The sequence below is a fragment of the Heloderma suspectum genome, chromosome 2, assembly GCF_057233095.1.
Source record: "Heloderma suspectum isolate Gila_16-S chromosome 2, 16-S_ref, whole genome shotgun sequence".
Lineage (NCBI taxonomy): Eukaryota > Metazoa > Chordata > Lepidosauria > Squamata > Helodermatidae > Heloderma > Heloderma suspectum.
In genome coordinates this window covers 88,076,405-88,096,072 of record NC_139459.1, presented here as the reverse complement: position 1 = coordinate 88,096,072, position 19,668 = coordinate 88,076,405, and the positions used below count along the sequence as shown (strand labels likewise).

The 19,668-nt window shown below is 47.7% G+C and overlaps 1 long non-coding RNA gene across 3 annotated transcripts in view; it reads right to left on the bottom strand.

Annotated features, from left to right (window-relative positions):
• LOC146352458 (uncharacterized) overlaps positions 1-19,668 on the bottom strand; it is an 81,988-nt gene that overhangs the window by 2,605 nt on the left and 59,715 nt on the right. For all 3 annotated transcript variants that reach the window (XR_014787730.1, XR_014787732.1, XR_014787731.1), the window contains 2 exons: positions 3,258-3,355; positions 47-161 (listed from right to left, as the gene is read on the bottom strand). This is a non-coding gene — a long non-coding RNA (uncharacterized LOC146352458). The remainder of the gene's footprint in view (positions 1-46; positions 162-3,257; positions 3,356-19,668) is intronic.

Sequence of the window (19,668 nt, the reverse complement as noted above, 5' to 3'; positions counted from 1 at the left end):
TACATTCAGAATTATTTGACAGAGCATAGAAATTTATTGTACTCACTTCTTCATTGTCTGCCTCCCTCCATTCTAAAGACATAGAAGAACGACTTAAGGAATTCAGGAGGATGTGGCAGTTTTGAAAGAAATTGTTTTGAAAGGACAGTTCAAAACTATACCTGTGAGGAGAAAAAAAAAATGGAAAGAAAATGAAAACTTGATGTAGCTGTACAAGAAATTGTGGCCACAATCCTGCCTCACCACACACACACACACACACACACACACACAAATACACCACCCCTAGTTGTTTCTAGGTATATGTTGTTTGTGTATATCGTCTGTGTGCTTTTATGTAAATGGATTTTAAACTCTGTATATTGTATTTTAAAGTTTTAACTTTTGTAAACCGCCCAGAGAGCTTTGGCTATGGGGCGGTATAGAAATGTAATTAATAATAATAATAATAATAATAATAATAATAATATGGGGCCTTTTACCAGTTAGAACCCATATAGGGTGGAGTGGGGGCATATTGTATTGTCAGGCCATCATTGCTCAGTCATGTTGGCAGCCAATAAAGCTCTTAGCCAAGCATGTTCATATGGGAGCAGATAGCCCTTCCACTTCTCTGGACCCAGACTTTTTCAGCAGTGGGATAATACCTTCTTAGCAGGGATGTCAGAGAATTTCGCCACGAATCTCGGGGAGGCCGAATGCCAGCGCATTTGGCCCCCCAAAATCGGTGGCGAAATGGTCTGCCCCCCCGCCCCCCCCGGGACGGGACTTACCTTGGGCGAATCTCCCTGGCGGTGGCGGTTCCGGCGGCGGTTTGGCGGAGGTTCGGCGGCGGTGGCTGCGGTGGCTGGTCTTCCGACCGGCTGCCGCCGCCGCCATTTCCAGTAAAACAAAAAACAAAAACAAAAAAACGTGATAGGCTACGTAAAGATTTACATAGCCTATCACGGCTAGATTTTTAAAAAATACCGTGATAGGCTATGTAAATGTTTACGTAGCCTATCACGGCTGAGTAAAAAAAAACAAAAAAACCCCGCGCGTACGCAAATGGCGGCACCCATGGGCGCCACCATTTGCGTTCCTTATTTTGGCACGTCTAGTCTACGTAAACATTTACGTAGACTACGGCGAAAATAAGGGGAACGCAAATAGCGTAGACGCTATGCTATTTGCGTTCCCCTTATTTTCGCCGTAGTCTACGTAAATGTTTACGTAGACTAGACGTGCCAAAATAAGGAACGCAAATGGCGGCGCCCATGGGCGCCACCAGTTGCGTACGCACAGGTTTGTTGTTGTTTTTTTACTCAGACGTGATAGGCTACGTAAACATTTATGTAGCCTATCATGGCTGACTGCAGGGACGCAAACGGCGGTGGCTACGGCCGCCGCCATTTGCAGATCCAGCCGGCCAGGATTCGCGGCAGGAGGGACGGGGCGCCTCCCCCCCCGGCCAGAATTTCGGGGGGTGGGACGGAACGCCTCCCCCCCGGCCAGAATTTTGGGGGGAGGGATGGAGAGCCTCCCCCCCACCGCAAATCAATTTTGTCATAAGGTAAGTGATTTTCGTACATCCCTACTTCTTAGGACTAACTAAAAGGTCAAAAAATAAGTGAGCAAGCTTTCAAGTTCTTTGAAACTCCACCTGTATCTTAAGCATAAACACACACACACACACACACACAAATGCAGGGAAGAGAAAAGGATGTTTTTGAGCAGATGAAAAAGCCTGAGTCAGCAGATTGTAACAGACTTAAAACAGAATGGTGGAGGTGTTACACATACTTATAGAACAATCCTCTGCTCCAACTATACCAGCTAGAGCAGATTTGATCTGAGGTCTAAAGCTACCTCCACACTAGGTGTTCACTCAGGAGTAGCCACACTTTGTTCACTCATTTTTTATAGGACACCTACAAGACATTGGCTAGATCTACACTAGTGCTTTTTATCAGTATCGAAACACACTAATAACTGTTGGGCCACATTATATATTCCATATACTATTTTTCTAGTGGTGTTTCCTGCTTTTTATTCTGTATTCCTAATTTTTGTTAACTGCCCAGAGAGCTTCGGCTATTGGGCAGTATAGAAATGAAATAAATAAATAAATATTATCCAAAATACTGTAACAGATGTCATTGTGTGTAATACAAGGTATAAATTCGCAAGAGGGATATAGCATCACCATGATGGGATTGTATCAATATGACACAAGGTGTAGATCTGGCCATTGTCATCTAATCATTGTTCTCCTGAGTTTTCCCTGTGGTTCTCCCAACTTTTCTCAGATCACCAAAACTCTGATAGTCCTTCAGGACTGATGGGTCTTAATGATATTCAATAACTGCTTTTCAGCTATTATCTATGGTATTTCTAGACAAAGCTTCTATTGTGCAATTGCCATTTCGTTCACAGAATTTTACAGGGGTCCAAACAATGTCATCTTCCATTTATAACCCTCCCACATTTTCCCACCATTTCTTCCATCTTTTTTCTTATCAAACAAAATTCATTAAGGTGAGACTAGCTGGGCACAGTGTCTTAAGCTGGTAGCACTAGCAGGCCTCCATCTGGAACCACCCTACATGTGGACTGCAATTTACTTTCCACACTTTTGGGTTATCGTGTTATTTTGGGTGTACATCCCACTACGTTCTGAGTTTGTGTGTGTCCATGTCTCCCTGGAGAGGGGCATGTTGAAGCAGCCATCTTTCATCACCTCGATTATGTACAAAGAAGAGTTAGATGCAATAAGCATGGTTGATTGAGTATTGCTTGTTGCATCAGTAGTCAATCAACCCCACAAAGTACTTCCCTTTCAGGGCAAGGAGTTATGTCTCTCAATCTTGATAGAAGGATCACATAAACAGACACTATGGCTTTTGGCTGAGGAAGATGGAGTTGGGAACCTCCCCTTTTCTGGTTTCTCCACCTTGTGTTTCTCCTACAGCCAATCTAAAGCCCAAAGCTTGTCATTGCCTGTTCTCCTCCTAGACCCTGCAGGCATAGGTAAGTGAAGTCCAGCATAGAAACTCTGGGACAGAAGGGAGTAGCTACTGGAGGTGGTCAAAGCCAGTCCCTCTTCCTCCATTTCCTCAGTAACTGGCCTAGTGCTGTGCCAAAAACTTTTCCTACATATTTTTTTTACCATTCACATTCAATTTGATAAAACAGATATTGCTTCCAGAAATAAATTCAAAGGAGAAGAAAATTTCAGAGAAATTCTCATGGGTTGGGTTTGAGGTTCTTGTGCTTACCTTACTGAGGGGTGTGTACAAGTGTCCTGTCTTTCACTGTACAAATCATCTCTCCAACAGCCTGTAGCTTCTTTGGCTTCCTGTACTTCAGTTAAAGCCTAGAGGAAGAAATCATGAGGTAATGCCTCCCATAGGACTTTTTCAAATCAGGAACAACAGGCAGCTTGGAAGGCTGCAGAACAATGGAGATATGTGTAATACAAAGAAAAAACACACACAGCACTCTCGGCCACCTCAAAGTGATTATGTTACTTCAAAACACCACCAAAAGAAATTCAAAAGAAATTATTAAGTGCCCTCATAATGAGGTAGTTTTGTGCCTCTTTCATGGGGGCAGAAAACTTTCAGGAAACTGGAGGACAGATTTGGCAGAGTATTAGCTCCCCCTCTGTCCTGGGGCTGGACACAACATTGCCCCCTCACACCTGGTACAGGGCTTTCAGGGAATTAGTAGTATCTGCATTAAAGACAAGAAGTATCCACAATCACCCCTCAGAAATGTAACATTTGGAAGACCCTGGGGAAAGTGCTGAACCCTGAAGAAGGGTATTAGAACTGAGCCAAAAATTCTCAGAAAAGTTATGAGGATTTTTCTTCTTACAAAGGCCACTTTTATTTTTGACAATTAAAATTCTTCACCATTTCTTGTGTGTGTGGTGGCTGCTGCTTTCTCGCTCTCCCCACAATGCCCCAGAATGATACTAGGTAGGGGGGCAATGCAAAAGATGCAAACAGGGCTGCCAGGCAGCCAACACTGTTGCTGCTGTTGCCATTTCCAGTGGCAATACAAAAAAGCAAAGACCCGTAGGATAAAGGGGGGAAAGCCAAACTACAGCCCCTGCCAGTGGTGACCCGAGCTGTGAGAAACTGTTGGAGAATTACTCCTCTCCCTGAAGAAATTATCTGAAATTGTTCCCCCAATTTTCTGCCCACAAATAGGTGGAGAATGTTGAGGGGCTGAGAGCGCATATGTCTAGACTGGTAAGAACCGCTCTAATCTGCCCATCCCTACTAGTTGCTCCCACCTTCCAACTGAGTCTCTCTTCTCTCTCAAAGCTTCCATTTGCCTTTCTGCTGTTCTTTCCCACTACTAGGCAGCCATTGTATCAGTTACCTCCTCCTCTGGACCCTTCACTCACTCCTGGCTCAGCTTTTCCTTCCATTCCTCCCATGCTATGCTACTCTGCCTTTTCCATTCTGTCTCGGCCCCACTCTCCTTGGTAAGCTGCAGCTGCAGCATTTCTGCCCAGTGTGACATAGCTGTGTAGGCAGGGAATGGACAATTCACTCGAACATATCACTTGTAATCCATTTTAATCATTTAAAATCAACTCTTTAACTTTTACTAAAGTGCTGCTGTTTTGTTGGTTTGTTTTTAATTTAGGCACTATTGCAGGATTACTTCAATATATATTTTTTAAAAAAATTAAGTGTTTTTGGACAAATTAAAAGATGGGGGAGAATCATGGTGAAAAAATAGCATCAGCCAGAAAAAACTTGAAAGCATCCTATGCTACCAGTCTGAAAACACTAAGTCCTCTGCACTAGCAAATTTTGGATATGTGTTGTAGTTGTCTATAAGATTTATATACCACTCTACATCCAGTAGTATTCCTGAGTGATGAACAATAAAGGAAGTAAACAGAATCAAAGTACAAAATTAAAATAATTAAAATCAGGTTATAATAACACAACTGTAGCTGGTCAGTCAGGGAAGGCCTGTTCACATAAAAATGTCTTCAGCAGGTGCTGAAAACAAAACAATGTCAGTGCCTGCCTGACATCAACAGGCAGGGAGTTCCACAGAGAGAAAGCCAATACACTGAAGACTCCAAGTAGACTCCAATCAAGTAGATTTCAAGTAGACTCCAATCAGACCGTAGGTCCATGCATAACTACCTGGAGCACCTCATCTGATGACTTCAGTGAGCAGGCAGACTGGTAAGGGAGAAGGCACTTTCTAACTCGATGCCAGCCAATGGCCAGTGATATGCCATTACACCAGTCAAATGGGTGGCATACGCTGAAACACTTAGCATGAATTCCCAGATGCAAGTAATCCCTCTGCTGGTGAATGGGGACCATGGCTATTGCTAGCCAGTGTCTTTGTGCCTCTGCCCAAACAAGTTGTCTGGGTATTCTACTGTACTCTCTGCCCTGGGTGCTGGTCAGTCAATCAGATGGTTATTTGCAATCTGTGTCTGTGAGTGCTATAAGGGGATTCAAGCCCAAGTGTTCAGGCATCACTGGAGCCTCTCGGACTCAGAGCTCTTACTGCCTAGCCTACATCGTGGGGGGGTCTCACAACTAGGAGAAAGTCTAGCATCTTTATTATATCACTGGGGTAATGCCGTGGAGTGGTGCTGTGGGGTGTGTTCCTGTGACCATGCATGTATTGGCTCCTTCCATACCTAGCTGATGCAGGAGGCATTGATGGCATGCAGCTCCATAACTGGTCTGTTTCAACGGTGTTGCCATGGATGCTGGGGGAGTGGCTGATGGCATTGCTACACTCTGTCTTTATTGCAGTGCTGTCATTTCCTTCTCAATGTTTCTGCCTGAAGTGCATAAGATCATGACTACATGATGCTAATGTTATGCCAACATAAGCTGGTGGGCCCATTGGATTGCTCCACCCATTGGATTGTTCTGCCAATTGGTACAAAAATAAATAAATAAATCAGATTGAACAGAACACTACAGGAACAGAGAAGCTTGCTTGCTCTCCCTTTGAAATATAAAAGTAGTTGTCAGCTTCTGTCTGTAGCAGACTTTTTAGTTAGTGCACCACCTAAAATTGATTCATTTTTTTCCTCTGTTCACATGTGTATTCCTGCCAAATGAGGATCATATTTCATGCCATTGACAAAGTGGGCTCTAATCCATGAACAGTTGTGTCACAATAAAGTGCCACAAAAGTGTTGTTTTTGCTTTGAGCAGTTAAACATACTCCATTTTAAAAAATATACCATGTAAGTAATGGCTTCTCACCAATACATCACCTTCCTGCCTTAACACATATACCAAGCATAATCCTGCTTACAGTTATAGGCTGCAGATGTTGACTTCAATGGACAATTGCTTGTATTATTCTGTGCATTGCCATTTTGCCAAGGGTTCACATATAAACCAATCTGTAATGAATTTCAAAGCATTAAAAAAGAAGGTACATTTCCAAACAAAGCCTTTCATGGTTAACATAGAGAGTGACATGTGTTTACATCATGGCAACAACTGCCCCAGCAGTAGAAATTACTGTTTCACATCCTGTGGGTTTATATTTTATCTATTTATTCGCTCAACACTGTTAATACTGCCCTATGATTCAACCTGCCAAGCTGATTATTCACAAAGGACACTCATTGCTTTGAATCGTAAATGTCAGGAGCATAAATATATCCAAAATGCTCTAATGACGAGCACGCACCTAGCAGGTGTTTTACACTGACACATTAGGGAGCTTTCTGGTATAATATATCAAGCGCATGAATCAAAGAATGAAAGCCATTATTTAGGATTATCGGGGGAGGGGGAGTAAGAGAGAGCCCAATCGATTATACACATTTACAAGCCTTAATCCATTAATGGTGCTGATCAGTGAACTAATGGCAGCTTCTGTGATATTTATGTCAACAACATGGGCTGCTTTCCATGTTATGTTGAGGATGCATGCCCACATCTTAAGTGTGAAAATAGGGAGTGAAAACTATCTCTGGACTGAAAATAATACACTAATAATACATATAATGATACAATTCTGCACCAGGAAAAACTGAATAAAAAGCACAATTTATAACCTTACATATATTTACTTACTTGGAGCCCATCTACATGGGAGGTTTTCTTCAATGCTGCTGTGGCTTAAAGTCAGTAGGGACTAATGACATCATGGCCACTCTGCAGCCACCCCAGAATTTACTTGTGGGGAATAGGGATGGCGGAGAAATCTGCCACGGACTCCAATGAGGCTGGATTCTTTAGAATCCAGCCCCCCGGAGTCCGTGGCGGAACAGACTACCCCCACCACCACCCCGCAGAATCCCCCCCAGGACGGACCCTACCTGGTCGTCAGCTGTTCCGGTCCGTCCACAGCCATCCGCTGCTCCATCTGCGGACGCAAATGGCTGCTGTTTCCTGAGGACAGCACAACGGAGAAGGTGGTGGTGCGGCAAAAGCAGGAGTGTCCCTGCTTTAGCCGTGATAGGCTATGTAAGTATTTACATAGCCTATCACGGCAAAGAGCAGGGATACAAATGGTGTCCACTAGCAATACTTTTGCATCCCTGCTTTAGCCGTGATAGGCTACTTAAGTATTTACGTAGCCTATCACAGCTAACACAGGGATGCAAATGGCATCCTCTATGCCGGATGCCATTTGCATCCACAGCCCAGCAGTGGACAGAAGTCCGGCTGCGGACAGGCTCAGCCGGTGGCTCCGTGGCCTTGCCACAGAGTGGAGCCAGCCAGGGAGGATTCTGAGGGGAGGGAGGGATCGCCTCCCCCCCGCCCAGTGGATGTCCCAGAACGGAACCAGGTAAGTGATCCGCCCACCCCTAGTGGGGAAGCCGCATTTTGCGGAGTACTTTTACTCCATTGTTTTTCTTTAATTGGGCTCCCCTGCAGTTCAGCTGCTGTGTGCCCATCCATCTGCTTTAAATTAGGTATGATTGGGGCATTCCTAGGGGTGTGCCTTTCACCTGGCTGTGCCATCCATAACCTAGGTAACTAAACTAACTCACTGCCTTTCCAGCACACCAAAGCCCTAGAGTGCTCTTTTGAGCCTTCATAATCACCCTGCACTCCCATTTTACTAGTGGGAGTATTTAGCCTCAGTGATGGTACACTTCTCTGATGTTTGTATTACTCTCTTCCCCAATGTGTTAAATTGCATCCCTGATGTTGTGTTAACTTGCTTCTCTGATGCATAAGAGCTTTATTGGAGTGGTTATCTGGTGAGGTCTCAGGATCATGGTAGCCTGTCATTGTGAGCAGGGAGAAAGTGCCCAGAGAAGGAGAAAGGGGGAAGTGGAAGCTATAACCCCATGGCAGTTTGCTGGAATAGTGCAAAATTGGGGGGGGGGGGACGCTCTCAGGGAGAGCTGTCAGATGCTGCACTCGAGAATCGGGGATGTTGGCTTCTTCAGGCAAAAATGTGCGCATTGGGGAAAATGGGGTGGGAGCAATAACTCCATTGCACTTTGCTGGAATGGGGCGAAATTGGGGGGGTGCTCTCGGGGGGATCCTTCAGACACTGTACTGGATAATAGGGTTGTTTCTAGAGAATTGTGAATTAGTTACTCTCCTTCACAATAATGTAGTAGCAGGACTAGGGATGGCAGAGAATTTCTCCCCGAATCTTCGGGGGGCCGAGCGCCAACGCATTCAGCCCCCCGAAATCGGCGGTGAAATTCTCCGCCCCCCCGCCCCCCCGGGACGGGACTTACCTTTGGCCAATGTCCCTCCCAGCGGTGGGTCCCGGCGGCGGTTCAGCAGCTTTTCGTCGCGGGCGGAGGCAGCGGCCGGTCTCCCGACCGGCTGCCACCGCCGCCGCCATTGCAAAAAAAAAAAAAAAAGTTAAAAAAAACCACACACACCCGTGCATAGGCTACGTAACGATTTACGTAGCCTATCACGGCTAGATTTCCAAAGCCAGCCATGATAGGCTACGTAAATCGTCAAGTAGCCTATCATGGGTGACTTTGGGGGAAAAAAAAAAAGCGCGTACACAAATGGCAGCGGCCCATGGGCGCCGCCATTTGCGTTCCTTATTTTGGCATGTCTAGTCTACGTAAAGATTTACGTAGACTATGGCGAAAATAAGGGAACGCTATTTGCGTTGCCCTTATTTTCGCCGTAGTCTACGTAAATCTTTACGTAGACTAGATGTGCCAAAATAAGGAACGCAAATGGCGGCGCCCATGGGCCGCCGCCATTTGCGTACGTGCTTTTTTTTTTTTCCAAAGTCACCCGTGATAGGCTACATCACGATTTACGTAGCCTATCATGGCTGGCTTTGGAAATCTAGCCGTGATAGGCTACGTAAATCGTCACATAGCCTATCACGGGGTCTTTTTTTTTTTTTTACTTTTTGTTTCGCTGCTGGGGAGATGGGGTGCTTCTCCCCGGCCTGAATTTCGGCCGGGCGAGGCGGGAAGCCTCCCCCCCGGCCTGAATTTCAGCCAGGCGAGGCGGGAAGCCTCCCCCCCTTCGCCTGAACTTCGGGGGGGAAAGCGAAGCACCTCCCCCCCACCGCGAAGGCAAGCTGCGAAAAGGTAAGTGACTTTCGTACATCCCTAAGCAGGACAGAGCCTGGATATGGGCTGGGAAACAAGCTTCTCTCATTGGTTGAGCAGCCCCTGCCCTGTTGACAACATTCAGTTCTACTCCCCCCACCCAACCCAGAAGTATGTTCCTTTCAAGCACTGTGTGACCCATGAAAACTGGTATGGTACACTCAGCTTTGCTTGCTTTGTGTGTCCCTGATGGACCTAAGCCAGTTCTATGAAAGTCAAAATCCAGGTAATACTCTAATGTGCTTTTGATTCCATTGTTGTGAAGATCCCCCCTTTGGAATGATCTATTCAATTCCTGCAAGAAAAAAAGTCTTCAGGGAAACAAAGAGCCATCCTAGACCATTGACAGTGCAATCCTATGCATGTCAGCTCAGAAACACGCCCCACTGAGCTGAACAAGGCTTTTGTATATGACTACAGTCTAAATCTTGCCCAGCCAGCCCTGCTCTCTCTGGCTTTTGACATTTCTACAGACAATGCCCATATGGTTTCTAGGGAATGGGCATTGTAGTGGGCGTAGTCCACTTACAGCTGCATTTAGGCTAATCTACCAGCTTTACGGCCACAAATGGCGCCCACTATGCCATTTGCATCTGGAGACTCACTTACCGTACCCCAGCGATACGGCACGGCAATGGCGGCCAGCCATATCACCAGCAAAGTGGAGCTGGTGGCCAGCTCCACAGGATTGCCACAGAGCGGAGCCGGCCCGGACGGATTCTGAGGGGGAGGGATGAATCACCTCCCCCCCCCCGCAGACCCCCCACTGGACCCGGAGGTAAGGGATTTGTACATCCCTAACTTTCATGCCTATTTATTAGCCTTAAGGGCTGGAAGGAGGAGGAGGAGAACGACAAGGATACTGAAATTCACTGAAAGTTGAACTTCATTCATAATCCTAATTTCCTTTCCTGCATGAAAATATGAAAAGTTTTCATGAAAACATGAAAAGTGCTGAATATTGATATGTAAAAGAGACTTTTATTGAAACAGATGTGTGTATTCAGTAGAGATGGGTCACCCTTCTATTGTCCAGTTCAGAATAGGCCCTATTACAATGGATACATTGGATAATATTCAAAACCTTAGACTTCAAAGCTCCATTGTAGGGGCCCCCAAATCAGCCAGAACCTACCTTGGTAAATTTGGCAAAGGGGAGAGGCAGTGGGGAGGGTCACCAGGGATCTCAGGGCTGAAATAGATCCATTTAGAATCTGCCCAGACTCCAGAGGACCAAATAGATGGGGGGCGGGGGGTGGACTGACTCCAGGGCTGAATCCACACATAGCAGTTTTACTGTTACCATACTGCAATGATAACTGTGGTTGCACATGACACCAATGGGCATCAATAGTTATCACTGCAATATGATAATGGTAAAACTGCTATGTGTAGATTCAGCCCAGAAATCTGGAGTCCAACCTTCCATAGACACACATTTTCAGATTCTGCCCCCCCATCACTTGTATTAACTCCTCCCACATGACATTTCCATGTCTTAAGATAGAGAAAAGGACAACCTGCTCTGGTAGTTTTAAGATAAGCTTCAGACATCCAGCTTTATGCTCCATCACCAAGAGAGACTAGGTTAGTGGGAACTAGGGATGGCAGAGAATTTCTCCCCAAAACTTCGGGGGGCCGAGTGCCAACGTGTTCGGCCCCCCGAACAAGTTTCGGGGAGAAATTCTCCGCACCCCCCTGCCCCCCGCACCCCCCTTCCGGACGGGACTTACCTTTGGCGAATGTCCCTCCCGGCGGCGGGTCCGGCCGGCGGTTCGTCGGGTCTTCATCCGGGGCGGGAGTGGCAGCTGGTCTTTTGACCGGCTGCCGCCGCCGCCATTCCAATAAAAGAAAAAAAAACGCCCCCGTGATAGGCTACATGACGATTAACGTAGCCTATCATGGCTAGATTTGCAAAGTCAGCCATGATAGGCTACGTAAATCGTCACGTAGCCTATCACGGGTGACTTTAAAAAAAAAAAAGAGCGCGTACGGATAATGGAGGCCCCCATAGGGAGCCGCCATTCACGTTCCTTATTTGGTCGCTGTAGTCTACGTAAAGATTACATAGACTACGGCGAAAATAAGGGCAACGCTATTTGCGTTGCCTTTATTTTCGCAGTAGTCTACGTAAAGATTTACGTAGACTACAGCGACCAAATAAGGAACGCGAATGGCGGCTCCCTATGGGGGCCGCCATTATCCGTACGCGCTTTTTTTTTTTAAAGTCACCCGTGATAGGCTACATGACGATTTACGTAGCCTATCATGGCTGACTTTGCAGATCTAGCCGTGATAGGCTACGTTAATCGTCACGTAGCCTATCACGGGGTTTTTTTTGTTTTTTGTTTTACTTTTAATTTCGCGGCCGGGCAAGGCGAGGCACCTTCTCCCCGGCCTGAATTTCGGCCGGGCGAGGTGGGAAGCCTCCCCCCCGGCCTGAATTTCGGCCGGGCGAGGCGGGAAGCCTCCCCCCCCGGCCTGAACTTCGCGGGGGGAGCAGCGAAGCGCCTCCCCCCCACCGCGAAAAGCTGCGAGACCAGGTAAGTGACTTTCGTGCACCCCTAGTGGGGACACAGCACAGGGCCTTCGCTGTGGCAGCACCCTGAATGTGGCATTCCCTCCCTATGGACATTACACTGGCTTCATCTTTGTTTAGTTTTAGGAGTTCCATTAAAAGGTTTTTGCTCCCTATGGATTTTGAGTGTTTTTAATATCATTAATTCTGTACCCTAGATTTAATTTTTTTCCCTCTTGTTCTTAATCTGTTTGTGGCATTGTTTTACATTTTTTAAATTGTAAGTCATCTTGGGGCCCTTTGGGGGCTGAATGTTGACTCATACATAAGAAAGAAAGAAAGAAAGAAAGAAAGAAAGAAAGAAAGAAAGGTAGGTAGGTAGGTAGGTAGGTAGGTAATGGGAAAAGCATCAATCTTTCAGACCTGTCTCAGACTGACAAGTGAATAGGCTTTGTTACATCTGTGACCTTGATCAATGCACACACATACAATTTGTGACAACTTGGTCTGAAAGTCTCTTCACTGAATAATAGAAAAGTAGACACATAACAGTACCTTCAAAGGGTTAGCAATCTACAAGAAATAGGGGGTTTGCTGCTGCTAAACTACTGGAAGAATTTCAATAATTTCTCAGATACAGGGTGTTTGCATCTGTTTTCCAAATTCCTTAAATATTGAAAAATCTAGGTTGTTATGCCAGATGTTCACCCAGATAAAGCTTCTGTTTTTCTATGACTTCCAGATGTCTGCAGGCCTTCTGCCTGTTCTCTCTCCCCACCCCACCCCTTTCGTTGCAGTAAATGCATTTTGGTGTGTAAGTGACAGGTGGGAATTCAAAAGATTTTCCCATCACTGTATGTCCATGTCAGGAAAAGTTTTACCTGTGACTTCCTGTCTGTTTTGAGCTATTAAAGCATCATGATTGCTCCAGAAATACATGTGCCAACTTTACACTGAAGCTGTTTTTAAAACTTTATTGTATTTGTTGATCTGCTTCAACTCTATGATTAAAGGAGAATGGAGCCTTAAGTGCATTGCTTGTGCCTTCCACATTTTCTAGATATAAATGATACAAAGAGCTGACATTCTGCATCAGGCTGTTGATCCAGCTAGCCTCAGTACTGTGGAACCAGACTGGCAACAGCTCAGCAGGGTCTGAAGCAACAATATTTCCCAGCTGTGCTGCAACCTACAATCCTTTTACTTGGTGATACCAGGGATCTTACCCGGAATAATCTACATGTAAAGCTGGGTGCTCACTGTAGCATATCATTCAGCCATTCCTTTTTGCATTTCAGGGTGGCATTTTTTCATATGTATCCATTAAATACAAGGGGTTGGATTCCGACTTTGGCTTTCTTCACACGGAGTTTTTATCCTGCGATTAAGATTGCTCCTTCGTGGAAGTTTGCAGGATCTTTACATGACGCCGTGAACCTCCAGGCGTCTCCTGCACTGAAGGCCCTTTGTTCCATTTTTAAATAGATCGCTATCAAATTACCCCATTGTGTCCGCTTGAGTTCGTGAAAAGAGGAAAAGCAGCAAGAAGAGGTGCAAGCTCAATGAAAGATAATGGAAGACTCAGATACGGGGAGAAGAAGCAACACCTGTGGGAGCTGGGGCATAACACCTGTGGGAGCTGGGGCATAACACCTGTGGGAGCTGGGGCATAAAACCAAGGCCCTGGTGGGGGCAGGACCACCGCCAGCGGGTGTTACTGCCGAAGGGGGAGACACCAAAGGGGGTCACCCCTTTGGGGGAGCCACTTCGGGGGAACACGAGGGTGAGGGCCTGTCCCCCTGCTTGAAAGGAGGGAAGGGGACTGTTTGCCTCAGTGTGGCCTGCTGGACTGCCTGCACTAGACATGTGGTTTTTAAAGAAAGGGGGAGGTGTTGGGAGCCAGGGAACGGCCATTACGGTTCTACAGGGCAGAGGGACATACGGAGCAGGGAGACAGTCACACTCTAAAGGCAGAGTGCGTAACAATAGGGTGCTGACTGTCCCTAAACTGTCCCCGAACTCAAATAACCTGGATGGCCCTGGCAACAGACCCCCTGGGTTGAAACTGCTGCTGCTGAATGCTATGTCAGTGAATGGTAAAACAACTGCTATCCAGGACTTGATCTTGGATGAGCACACTGACCTGGCCTGTATTACAGAGACCTGGCTGGATGAAGCAGGGGGGGCGTAATCTCTCTCAGCTCTGCCCCCCAGGGTTCTCTGTCCAGCAGCAGGCAAGACCTGGGGGGTGGGGAGGTGGAGTGGCAGTGGTCTATTGGGATTCGATCCTCCTCACCAGGTGCCCTATCCTGCAGTCTGCTGGGTTCAAGTGTGTGTATTTGAAGATGGGTGCCTGGGACAGAATAGGGATTCTGTTGGTGTACCATCCACCCCTCTGCTCAACAGTCTCCCTTCCTGAGCTAGCCGGGGTAGTCTCAGGGTTGGTGTTGGAGACCCCTCAGCTTGTTGTGCTGGCGGATTTCAACATCCATGCTGAGGCTGCCCTGTCGGGAGCAGCTCAGGACTTCATGTCCACCATGACAACCATGGGTCTGTCCCTATCTGGCCCCACCCATGCTGCTGGGCACACTCTGAACCTTGTTTTCTGTGCTGGATGGGGTGATAGTGATCTGAGACTGGAGGACTTTCTATAGTTCTGTTGCCATAGATCACTACCTGATGGGGTTTAGACTTGCTGGCACTCACAACCTCTGCAGGGATGGAGGGCTGATTAAGATTGTCCACCCCAGGAGGCTGATGGATCCAAATGGTTTCCTGACGGTTCTTGGGGATTTTCCTGTTGCCTCGGCAAGCAATTCTGTCAAAGCCCTGGCCAATCTCTGGAATGGAGAAATGACCAGGGCTGTTTACACATTCACTCCTGGGTGTCCTCTCTCACAAAGTGAAGCCGAACCAGCACCCTGGTTTTCGAGGGAGCTGGCGGTGATGAAACAAGTGAGAAGATGACTAGAGTGACCTGGCAGAAAACTCGGAGTGAATCTGACTGAACACGGGTTAGAGCCTATTTGAAGGCCTACTCTGTGGCAATATGGGCAGCAAAGAAAATATTTTTTTCTGCCACTACTGCGTCTGCAAAGAGCCGTCCACGTCCAGTGAAATTGTTTCGAGTGGTTAGGGGTCTTTTACACACCAGCCTGTAAGATGATAATTTAAACCTCTCAACAGCCTGTTGTGAACAAGTTGCTCAGCACTTTGCAGACAAAATTGCTCGGATCTGCTATAGTTGATACAGACCCAGTGGATGTAACTTTGACCCCTACTTGTCCAGTGTTGTTGGATACTTTTCAATTTGTACAGCCTGAGGATGTGGACAGGATCCTGGGAGAGGCGAGAGCCACCACGTGTGTTCTAGATCCTTCCCCTTCCTGGCTCATAAAGACAGCCAGAGGTGGACTGGCTGAGTGGGTAAGGGGAGTGGTTAATGCCTCCCTTAGGCAAGGCAGAATTCCAGCCTGCTTGAAGGAGGCAGTGGTGAGACCTTTGTTAAAAAAGCCCTCCCTGATCCCCACCATATTGGATAATTATCGGCCAGTTGCCATTATTAAATTTCTAGGCACGATATTGGAGCGCGTGGTGGCCTCCCAACTCCAGGGATTCCTGGATGAGACAGATTATCTAGATCCATTTCAATCTGGCTTCAGACCCAGTTATGGGACAGAAACAACTTTGGTAACCTTGGTGGATGACTGCCAGGAACTAGACAGGGGGAGAGTGTCCCTGTTGGTTCTGCTGGAACTCTCAGCGGCTTTTGGGCCACCTTGCTGGGATGAGACTTGGAGGCACTGTTTTGCAGTGGCTCCATTCCTTCTTGGAGGGGGGGACCCAAAAGGTGGTGCTAGGGGACTTCTGTTTGACTCCCTGGCCATTGGCTTGTGGAGTCCCTCAGTGTTCTTTTTTTGTCCCCCATGCTATTTAACATATACATGAAACCACTGGAAGAGGTTGGCCAGAGTTTTGGATTTCGGTGTCACCAGTACGCTGCTGACACCCAACTCTACTTTTCCTTTCTAATTCCAAGGAAGCTGAACCAGTGTCTGTCAGCAGTAATGGACTGGATGAGGGCAAACAAATTGAAGTATAATCCAGACAAGTCAGAGGTGCTCCTGGTCAGTCAAAAGATAGATCAGGGAATATGGATACAACTTGTGCTAGATGGGGTTACACTTGCCCTGAAGACACAGCTTGTGTTCGCAGCTTGCGTGTACTTCTGGATTCAGCCCTGAGCCTGGATGCCCAGGTTTCAGCGGTGGCCAGGAGTGCATTTGCACAGTTAAAGCTAGTGCTCCAGCTGTGCCCTTTCCTTGAGATGTCTGACTTGGCCACAGTAACACATGCCTTAGTTACATCCCATTTGGATTACTGTAACGCGCTGTACGTGGGGCTGCCTCAGAACTAGGGATGGCGGAGAATTTCTCCCCGAATCTTTGGGGGGCCGAGCACCAACGCATTCAGCCCCCCGAAATTGGCGGTGAAATTCTCCGCCACCCCCCCGCCACCCCCCGGGATGGGACTTACCGTAGCCGAATGTCCCTCCCGGTGGCGGGTCCCGGCAGCGGTTCAGCGGGCTTTTGGCGGGGGCGGCAGCCGCTCTTTCGACGGGCGGCTGCTGCCGCCATTACAGCTGAAGTAAAAAAAATCAACAACAACCCCGTGATAGGCTACGTAACGATTAACGTAGCCTATCACGGCTAGATCTCCAAAGTCAGCCGTGATAGGCTACGTTAATCGTTACGTAGCCTATCACGGGTTCTTTTTTTTTTTTACTTTCGTAGTTCGCGGCCGGGGACGGGGCGCTTCTCCCCGGCCTGAATTTCGGCTGGGCAAGGCGGGAAGCCTCCCCACCTGGCCTGAATTTTGGCTGAGCGAGGCGGGACGGCCCCCCCCCTCGCCTGAACTTCGGGGGGAGAAGCAAAGCGCCTCCCCCCCACCGTGAAGCAAGCTGCGAGACCAGGTAAGTGACTTTCGTACATCCCTACTCAGAACAGTGTTTGGAAACTTCAGCTGGTTAAAAGTAGGAGTGCACGAAAGCCACTTACCTGGTCTCGCAGCTTGCTTCGCGGTGGGGGGGAAGCGCTTCACTGCTCCCCCCGAAATTCAGGCTCGGGGGGAGGCTTCCCGCCTCGCCCAGCCGAAATTCAGGCCGGGGAGGAGGCGCCTCTCCTCGCCCGGCCACGAAATAAAAAGTTAAAAAAACAAAACAAAAACGCCCCCGTGATAGGCTACGTGACGATTAACGTACCTATCATGGCTAGATCTGCAAAGTCAGCCATGATAGGCTACATTAATTGTCACGTAGCCTATCACGGGTGACTTAAAAAAAAAAAAATAGCACGTACGCAAATGGCGGCCCCCATAGGGAGCCGCCATTCACGTTCCTTATTTGGTCGCTGTAGTCTACGTAAATCTTTACGTAGACTACGGCGAAAATAAGGGCAATGCAAATAGCGTTGCCCTTATTTTCGCCGTAGTCTACGTAATCTTTACGTAGACTACAGCGACCAAATAAGGAATGTGAATGGCGGCTCCCTATGGGGGCCGCCATTAGCCGTACGCACTTTTTTTTTTTTTTTTAAGTCACCCGTGATAGGCTACGTGACGATTTACGTAGCCTATCACGGCTGACTTTGCAAATCTAGCCATGATAGGCTACGTTAATCGTCACGTAGCCTATCACGGGGGCATTTTTTTTTTTTTTACTTTTATTGGAATGGCGGCGGCAGCCGGTTAAAAGACCGGCTGCCGCCTCTGCCCCTGTCGAAGACCTGACGAACCGCCGCCGGGACCTGCCGCCGGGAGGGACATTCGGAAAAGGTAAGTCCCGTCCCGGGGGGGGCAGGGGGCGGAGTTTTCTCCCCGAAACTACTTCGGGGGGCTGAACACGTTGGCACTCGGCCCCCCGAAGTTTCGGGGAGAAATTCTCCCCCATCCCTAGTTAAAAGAGCTGCTGCCAGACTGCTGACTGAGGCTGGTTACAGGGCGCATACAACTCCCCTGTTAAAACAGCTTCACTGGCTCCCAGTCTGTTTCTGGGCACAATTCAAAGTGCTGGTCATGTCCTATAAAGCCCTATACGGCTAGGGTCCAGGTTATCTGAAAGACCGTATTCTCCCCTATGAGCCTACTCGTGCCCTGAGTAGGGATGGCGGAGAAATCCACCACAGACTACAATGAGGCCAGAGTCTTTAGAATCTGTCCATCTGCTGCTCCGGGCTGTGGATGATGCAAATGGCGTCCAGCATAGCCGACGCCATTTGTGTCCCTGTGCTTTTCGGTGATAGGCCATGTAAATATTTACATAGCCTATCATGAAAAGAGCAGGGATGCAAATGGCGTCGGCTATGCCGGACACCATTTGCATCCACAGCCCTGCAGCAGATGCAAGTCCAGCTGCAGACGGTCCTGGCTGGAGGTTCCGCGGACTTGCCGTGGAGCAGAGCCAGCCGAGGAGGATTCTGGGGGGAAGGACAGATTGCCTCCCCCCCCCTCCATGGACGCCCCCAGCAGACCAGTGAGTATGTTTCGTATACCCCTAGCCCTGAGATCTTCAGGGGAAGCCCTTCTCACCGTCCCACCACCATCACAGGCACGCCTGGTGGGAACACAAGAGAGGGCCTTCTCAGTGGCTGCCCCAAGGCTCTTGAACTCCCTTCTCAGGGGGGCAAGAGTGGCACCCTCCTTGATATGCTTTCGTAGGCATGTAAAAACTTTTTTTGTTCCAGCAAGCCTTCGGGGATAACTAGTCTGGACCTGTGAAATTATGACAGATGGATACTATTTTTCTTGTCTTTCAATGTTTTGATATTTTTTACAATTTTAATACTGATGATTTAATTATATTTTTAACTTTTGTACACTTGTATTTATATTTCTATTTATACGTTTTAATTGTATAAGTTTTAATGTTGCAAAGCCGCCTTGAGTCCCAGTATTGGGGAAAAGGTGGGATAATAATGATGATGATGATGATGATGAGGGGGGAAGGGGAGCGGGGAAAGGAAGCAGGTGAAAAAGGGAGCTGTCGTGATCCTGCATTTAAAATGGAAGCAGAAAGCCCCGTTTTAAATGCAGGATTTTAGGCTGGTGGACACCCTTAGTCATGCTTAGAGGAGAGCCAGTGAAATTAAGGGGACTTGGTTGTTGTAAGCATGTCTTAAGTGTAGGGATGTCAGAGAATTTCACCACGGATCTCAGTGAGGCCGAATGCCAGTGCATTCGGCCCCCCGAAATCCATGGCGGAACGAAGCCCCTGCCCCCCCAACCCATGAAAGGCATGCGAAACAGAGCACTTACCTGCTGCCGTCCGCGCTGACTTGTGAATGGCGGCCGCCCTACGGCCGCCATTCACTTCTTCATCATAGCCGTAATAGGCTACGTAAATACTTACGTAGCCTATCACAGCTAATGAAGGGACACCTTTTGTGTCCCTGCGGAGGCCATGATAGGCTACGTAACTATTTACGTAGCCTATCACGGCAAGCCCCCCCCAAAAAACAGCGTACACAAATGGCAGCAGCTACGGTGGCCGCCATTTGCGTTCCCTATTTTTAGCCGTTTTAGCCTACGTAAATATTTACATAGG